General features: G+C 45.5%; 1 pseudogene; it reads left to right on the top strand.

Annotated features, from left to right (window-relative positions):
• Nucleotides 1-481: 481 nt before the first annotated feature.
• Nucleotides 482-4142, top strand: LOC107280968 (pentatricopeptide repeat-containing protein At4g14050, mitochondrial-like; annotated as a pseudogene).
• Nucleotides 4143-7715: the final 3573 nt, after the last annotated feature.

The following is a 7715-nucleotide window of genomic DNA, read 5'->3' as shown; positions in this document are numbered from 1 at the left end:
AAAACTTTTTGTCAAAAACCACATCATTTAATAATTTGGAAAGCGTGTACCAACGGAAAACGGTAAGTTGAAGTTTGAAGTGCGAAAAAGAAGTGGGCCTTAATCTCCCTCTTAATTAAGGAATAAGTTCACCGGAGGTCCCTCAATTTAACAGCGAGATTTTTTTAGGTCCCTTAACCACAAAACCAGAAATCTCCACCCCTAAACTATACAAAACCGTTTAGTTAAGGTCCCTAGACAGTATATATGGGTGGTTTCGCTGACGTGGCATCCTAGTCAGCAAAAATAATTAAAATTAATGTGGGGTCCACATGTAAGTGAGACAAATGGTGTGGGTCCCACATTTTTCTTTTTTTTCCTTTTCTCTTCTCTTCTCTCCGGGTTCTCTTGAGCAGGCGCGGTGATAGAGGGGGAGACAGGTGGCCGGCGGCGAAGCGGGGATGGCGGCGGCGGGAGAGGAGGAGAGGTGGCGACCGGCGCGATGGCGAGCTCGGCGGCGGAGATGTTCAAACGCGCCGGGTGCTCGACCTCGGGCTCCGCTGCCGGCGAGCGGCGCGCTCTCCCCGTCGACCTACACCGCCATCCTCTACGCACACTCCCGCCATGGCCGTCCCCAGGAGGCCCTCTCCCTCTTCTCCACCTCCGCGGTCGTCCACCCCGATGTCACCTCTTTTCTCTCCTCTCTTCTCTTCTTCTTCAGTGAGGGAGGCCGGCGGCCGGCGAGAGCGCTAGGACGGCGAGGAGAACGGCGGAGAAGGCGAGTGAGGCAGGCGACGACCTTGCTCCCGTTCGCGTACGGCATCGGCGGCGGGAGCGGTAGACGGGACAGAGGGCAGCGCGGAGAGGGGGAGAGGAGGCGGGCGCGGTGGCAGGCGGCGCGGATTGGGGAAGACAGGCGGCCGGGATGGCGGGAGCAGCGAGCGGGGCGGAGGGCGGCGCCTCTCCACCTGCCGCTACCCATCGCCGCTTTGCTCGTATCCCGGCGCCGCTCCGCCTGCCGCACTCGCCCACCACTGCTTCGCTGCCACACGGGCCCGCCGCCGCCCATCGTGGCGCTCGCCTGCCGCCCTCCCATTGCCGCTTCGCCCCACCGACCGTCGGCCTCCCTCACTGAAGAAGAAGAAGAAGAAGAAGAAGAGAAGAGAAGAGAAGAAAAGAGAAGGGAAGGAATGTGTAGCTAACATGTGGATCCCATGTACTTTTTTTTTATTTTTTTTTCTGACTTTAGGATGCCATGTCAGCGAAACTACCCATATATACTGCCTTAAAAATTTCGCTGTTAAGTTGAGGGACCTCCGGTGAACTTATTCCATTAATTAAACTCAAACGGGCCTACCTCCCTTCCACCTTGTGGCCTTGTGGGCTTGTAGGAGGCGAAACAAGGAGAGTTATTGACCATCAATCGATTCTGAACGAACGGCTTAGATATTTGGGGAGGAAGACACGAAGCGGGTCCTGCGCATGCTTTCTCCGGCCGCCGCCGCCTCTGGCCCACCACACTCCAAACCCCGCGGCCCTCGTCTCCGCCTACGCCAAGTCCCGCCTCCTCCTCGACGCCCTCCACCTGTTCGACGAAACCCCGCGCCGTAACATCTACCTCTACTTCTCGCTCCTCGCCGCCGTCTCCCGCTCCGCGTCCCTCGAGCTCGCCCTCCCGGTCCTCCGCCGCATGCTCTCCGCCGACGCCCTCCGCCCCGACCACTTCGTGATCGCCTCCGTCGCCAGCGTCTCCGCAAGGCTCCGCAGCCTCCGCCTTGGCAGGCAGCTGCACGAGCATTTCGTGGTGTCCCCGTACAGCGGGGATGACGTCGTCAAGTCCTCTCTGGTCGACATGTACTGCAAATGTGGCTTCCCCGACGATGCCAGGAAGGTGTTCGACAGTATGGGCGCCAAGAACAGCGTCGTGTGGACTGCCCTGGTTTCTGGGTACGCGTCCAACGGCCGCGGTGAGGAGGCGCTGCAGCTGTTCCGGAGCATGCCTGGGCGCAACCTGTTTGCATGGACTGCGCTCATCTCGGGGCTAGTGAAGACCGGTGAGAGCGTCGGCGCGGTGGAGCTTTTTGTTGAGATGAGGCGGGATGATATCAGGATTGATGATGCATTTGTGCTATCGATTGTCATTGGTGGTGCTGGGCAGGCAGTTGCATGGTTCCGCAATGAGGCTTGGGTTCCTGTCCAGCATGATAGTTGGGAATGCGTTGATTGACATGTACTCGAAATGCAGTGATATACTCTCTGCTAGAGAAGTATTTGAGGGGATTACATTCCGTGCGGTAATCTCGTGGACGACAATGGTTGTTGGAGAGGCACAGCATGGTCGAGCTGAGGAGGCATTGGCTCTTTATGACAGGATGGTTCTTGCAGGAGCGAAGCCCAACAAGGTGACCTTTGTCGGGTTGATCTATGCTTGTAGCCATGCTGGTCTTGTTCAGAAAGGGCGGCAGCTTTTTGAGTCAATGAAGAACGAGTATGGCATCACTCCTGGATTGCAGCATTATACGTGTTATCTGGATCTTCTTAGTCGCTCAGGCCATTTATTGGAAGCTGAAGAACTAATGACTACGATGCCATATGAGCCTGATGAAGCTACTTGGGGGGCCCTGTTGAGCGCATGTAAGAAGTACAAGGATGCTGAAATGTGTATCAGGATTGCCGATAAACTATTAGAGCTGCGGCCAAAAGATTCTTCCACATATATCTTGTTATCTAATGTTTATGCAGTGAACGGAAAGTGGGATTCCGTAGCCAAGGCTAGAAAGTGTACGATTGGATTGGAGATAAGAAAAGAGCCAGTGTATAGCTGGATTGAAGCTGGACGAGAATTCCGTTTGTTTCATGCTGGGGAAGTGCCACTTGATGTAAGAGAAGAAATTATGGGTTTTCTTGAGGAAATGGTATTGGAGATGCGCAAAAGGGGTTATGTTCCTGATACTAGTTCTGTGATGCATGACTTGGAAGAAAACGAAAAGGAGCACCATCTCTTCTTGCACAGTGAGAGATTGGCTGTTGCTTTTGGATTGATCAAGTCTCCTCCAGGGTCTGTGATCCGGGTGGTGAAGAACCTTCGGGTATGTGTGGACTGCCATACAGTAATGAAGTTAATCAGTGAAATAACCCATCGGAAGATCGTTGTGCGAGATTCTAGTCGTTTTCACCATTTTGAATGTGGAAAATGCTCTTGTAGTGAATTCTGGTAGCAGGTCTGCTGATGTCCAGTTGTGCTTCCAGTCTTCTAGGACTCTCGGTATGACATAAACTATTGCTTTTGAGGGTCTACTTCTTTGCAATGTCTACTAACTTATTAAGGTCTGCCACAAATTGGTTATACCAAATGGATAGCCATTTTCCCTCTATGACTTATTTGTTTGTTTCAGTCCTAGAAAACAATATAGCCATCCTGTTTCAAAAAAAAAAAAAAGAAACCCATCCATGTTCTTCTGTTTTCTCCTTGTACATATGCGCTAAATATAAAGTGACCATGGAATATATGACAACTCATTGGCAGCATTAATGAGTTAACAAACCAGGATGATCAGCTCAGTTCTTTCCAAAGGTAATGCTGAAGAAAAATCCCTTTAATAACAGAGGTGTTTCTACATTATGTCTCCTCCAACTAACCTCACTCGCACACCATACGCACACATCACTGGACTCTCTCTTACTTCAGCAGAAACTCTGGGAGATAATGGTTGCGCTTTGAAGTTGGATTGTTTCTTCGATAATACTTAATACACCATCTCTGAATATTTATGTTGGTTTGCCCATCAGGAAGGTTGTCTGGTTCTTTATTTTCCAAACTGAAATCTGTTTTAGTGGTAACTTTGCAGAGGTGAGACAATGGACAGCCTTGGAGTATCAGAGTTCTGATATGACACAGAGCAAGTCGATGTACAAGGGAATGGCAGTTTCTGGACTTTTGGAGGGAAAGGCCATTAGCAGGGGATCTCATCCTCAACACAGAGCATGCTTGCTCTGATGGAGTTTTGGAAAAGTCCCATGTGTAACTAGTGTAAGCATAAACTGCTACCATTTCCTTCTGCAAATGAGAATGTGTTGGTGAGAATGTGTCGGTGGTTTATCCGCCAATCCGGTCTAAGCATGTCTGCTCTATGTTTGAATGCAGAGCTCCTGATTTTTGCTGACTTAGGTGGTGTTTGGATCCAGGAGTAAACTTTAGTCTCTGTCGTATTGGATGAATTTAGAGTATTAAACATAGACTACTTATAAAACTAATTACATATAAATGAGAGCTAATTCGCGTGACAAAATTTTTAAGCCTAATTAATCCATAATTAGCGCATGTTTACTGTAGCATCACATATGCTAATCATGGATTAATTAGGCTTAATAGATTCGTCTCACGAATTAGTCCAAGATTATGGATGGGTTTTATTAATAGTCTACGTTTAATATCTATAATTATTGTCCAAACATCCGATGTAATAGGGACTACAAAGTTTTAGTCCCATCTAAACAGGGTCTTATCCTAAAAGTTTGCGGCCTAGTAGCTGATCCTTCAATGTTGGAAATTTTCACAGCAATCACAGATGGATGGAGATCATGGAGTATTGGAGTCGTAGCAATGCCATCATCAACATCTACTTCGTGTTGCCCTTACTGACAACGAAACAGGCACCGGAAGTCTGAAAGGTAGCTCTTGACTCTGGCCATGACACACAAAGGCCTGGATAATGTGCTTGCAATGGAAACGAAAAGGTAAGCTTTTTATATACTATGTGAAATCCCGTGCGTTGCTGCGGAAATTTTACTATGATAACAATAAGTAAAAATAATATGTAAAATAGTTAAACAACATAAAATTATAGAAGTTAACATAGTTTATGATAATTTAAATTTAAATAGTATATAGATTGACGAATCAAATGTAAAAGTAAGGTGATCTAACTTTATAAAAGAAGAAAAGCACTGAGATAGTTTGGACAGTATATTAATCATCTAAATGCTAAAAATAATTGAGGTGACATGGATTAATGAGAGAAGAAAAGGAGAAAGATAATTTGGATCATAGATTAATTATTTAAGAACTAAAGACAATTGATGTGATATGACTCAATGAGATAAGAGAGAAATAACATTAACTAATTAAGGATGAACTATGTAGGTACATAGCATATTATAAAAAATAATGAAGATATAATATTATGTGAGTTATATGGGATGATGATTTAACATGCTTGCATTTTAAAAGCTTTAAATTTTAATAAATTATAAAATTATATATAATATAGCATGCTTGCATCATGTTTAAATTTAATGATTGTTAGTGGATGATGATGTGGTATCTTGTTAGTGCAGATGATGTGGCATCTTTACATGTTATGCTTTAGGAGCTAGTGGGTTATAACTTTATAGTAAGAGAGGATATGCGAAAAATAACCGAAGGATATACTGCAGTCCAAATCCAATAGGCCCTAGCTCCACATGGCCAAAAGCCACATCACATGTCTATGCTCTCTTCGTCCTTAAAAAAAATCAATCTCATACTAGAATATCACACATCTAATATAACAAATCTAGATATAAGGTATATCCATAATGTATCACATTCTAATTCTAATACTTTCTCTGGACTGATAATGTCGTTTTAGACAAGTTTGAGGTTAAACTTTAGAATCTTTCATTATGAATCATTTTTAAAATATTTATCTTTTAAATATGGTGACTACATGTATAGATTAGTCTTAAAAAATACTGTAACAAAATCATATATTTTTAATAATTTTATACATATTATAATTGAAAATGATGGTAAGAGTTTTTTTAGAGCCGTGCTCTTATTCAAAACGCCAACTATTAGAGCAAGTACAATAGCAAGCTATAAGCCAGCTATAAACATATTTTAAAAAGATAAATGAAGAGAGAGAAGAGGAGCGGGCTACAAATCTGTAGCCAGCTGCAGCACGGACTCCAAGACGTAATGTGTGTATGATAAGTGGGACCAGATATTAATAGTATAGTAAGCAACTATTATATGAATTAACTATTACATTGGCTATGAAAGTTTTGAAGCTAATAGATGGCTATACTATTAAACTTGCTCTTATCATCCGGAGGTAATATAATGTTATTTTTTTAGGAGTACATGGGAAGGCCTGTGCACCAACTATTATCAAGACGTGGCAGGGAAGCTACACTCCGCCGACCTTTTCCAAGTCACGAGGCAGCGACAGGAGTCGGTGTCTCGTTACTCTCGCGAAGAATATCGTTGTCGTGTCTCTCCCTGTTTTCAATTCTTCTTTTGTTTGAACTTTCGAGACACGTATAAATTAAACCAGACTTCACGACAGTGCAACGGGTTTAGCCCGTCAATCCATACTATTTTTTAAGGTACCAAATATGTGTATTTATTTAGTTTTTTTTGTCAAACTTTGGTAAATACATAAGAAATCCTGTCAAAATTTAAGCAATATTACTAAATTGCCAAAATTTTGGCATTGTCAAAATTTGATAAGGTTTATTTTGGCTAAATCTAAATAGCCCCTACGTCCCCGGACAAGTTAATTTGCCCCGTTTCGTTTGTTGCAAAATGAGTTTGCAATACTAGAAAATAAATATATTTGAAATAAATAAAAAATAAACAATTGTATTTAGATTTGATAAAATGAAGGTATTATAGTCTTTTTAGTTTTGTATTAGTATGCATGTGATGGGTGAACAATGAATTTATTTTGAAACAAAGGGAGTAATTGCATGCAGCCTTCGTGCGTGAAATTTATTTTGATACCTGAGGACGGTGGTGGCAGCGCGGATCTGGTGATAAGGATTGTCTGATTCGGTGGATCCGGTGTTCCTTGCCCAGATCCACCATCCTCTCGATTGACAGCGATGGCAACCACGAAAGCAAGGTGGTGACGTAATGCCATGGAGGAGGGGTGCGGCTGCCGAGGCAAGGCGAGGTGGTAGTGTGTGGCCATGGACGAGGTGGTGCATGCCCTAGCTAGCGTGACTCGGACAGCGGCAACCGGAGGTCGTTGCCAGCGATAGCAGGAGCCTAGTCTGGCACAAGTTCCGTCAACCGTATAGGAGAAGGCCGTCCACTCTGGCGGTAGGGAGAGGCTGATGGGAGATCGGAGCCTGGCGCAGCGATAACATGGCGACGGGAGCCAGGATGGTGGCGCCATGGGCTGTGGGTCGCGGATTGGCCGCACGGGAGATCTAGCAGGTAGGGGGGCAACGGAGTGAGGCAACAGCAATGATGACAAATAGCCTAAGGCGGCGACAATGTGTAGTCTGGCCGAGGTGGAGGTGGTGGCCCCGTGAGGCGAGCATTGCAGGCCGGCGACTGACTCTTTCGAAACGCAAGTCTTCTTGGAGAGGTGCCTTGCCATCACAAGATGATCATGTTGCTAGGCTAGTATGGGTTAGAGGGAATCCACTCTTTTCTCTTAGTCTCCCCCTCTCCAACCCAATTGTGTGGATGGAGCTAAGTGCGTCGAATGTCGCTCCTACTTGATGGCCGATCGACGAGGTGCTGGCATGGTGGTTGCACGTTGAAGGTGTTGATGTTTGTACTTCGGCATGGAAGAGCAGGAGGATTATGTACGAAAGCCTAGCTTGTTTTTGCTGACAAGGGTGATGCACACGGGCATTCCCCTTGGTAATGTTGTCGTGGAATCTTGCCTTCTCTCCTTGATGGAGCTCACGTGAAAGCCACGTCTTGATCTTCTAGGATGGGTGGCGGCGGTACTCTTAGT

Source organism: Oryza sativa, chromosome 5 (assembly GCF_034140825.1).
Source record: "Oryza sativa Japonica Group chromosome 5, ASM3414082v1".
NCBI lineage: Eukaryota > Viridiplantae > Streptophyta > Magnoliopsida > Poales > Poaceae > Oryza > Oryza sativa.
This window is presented reverse-complemented; position numbering and strand designations above follow the sequence as displayed.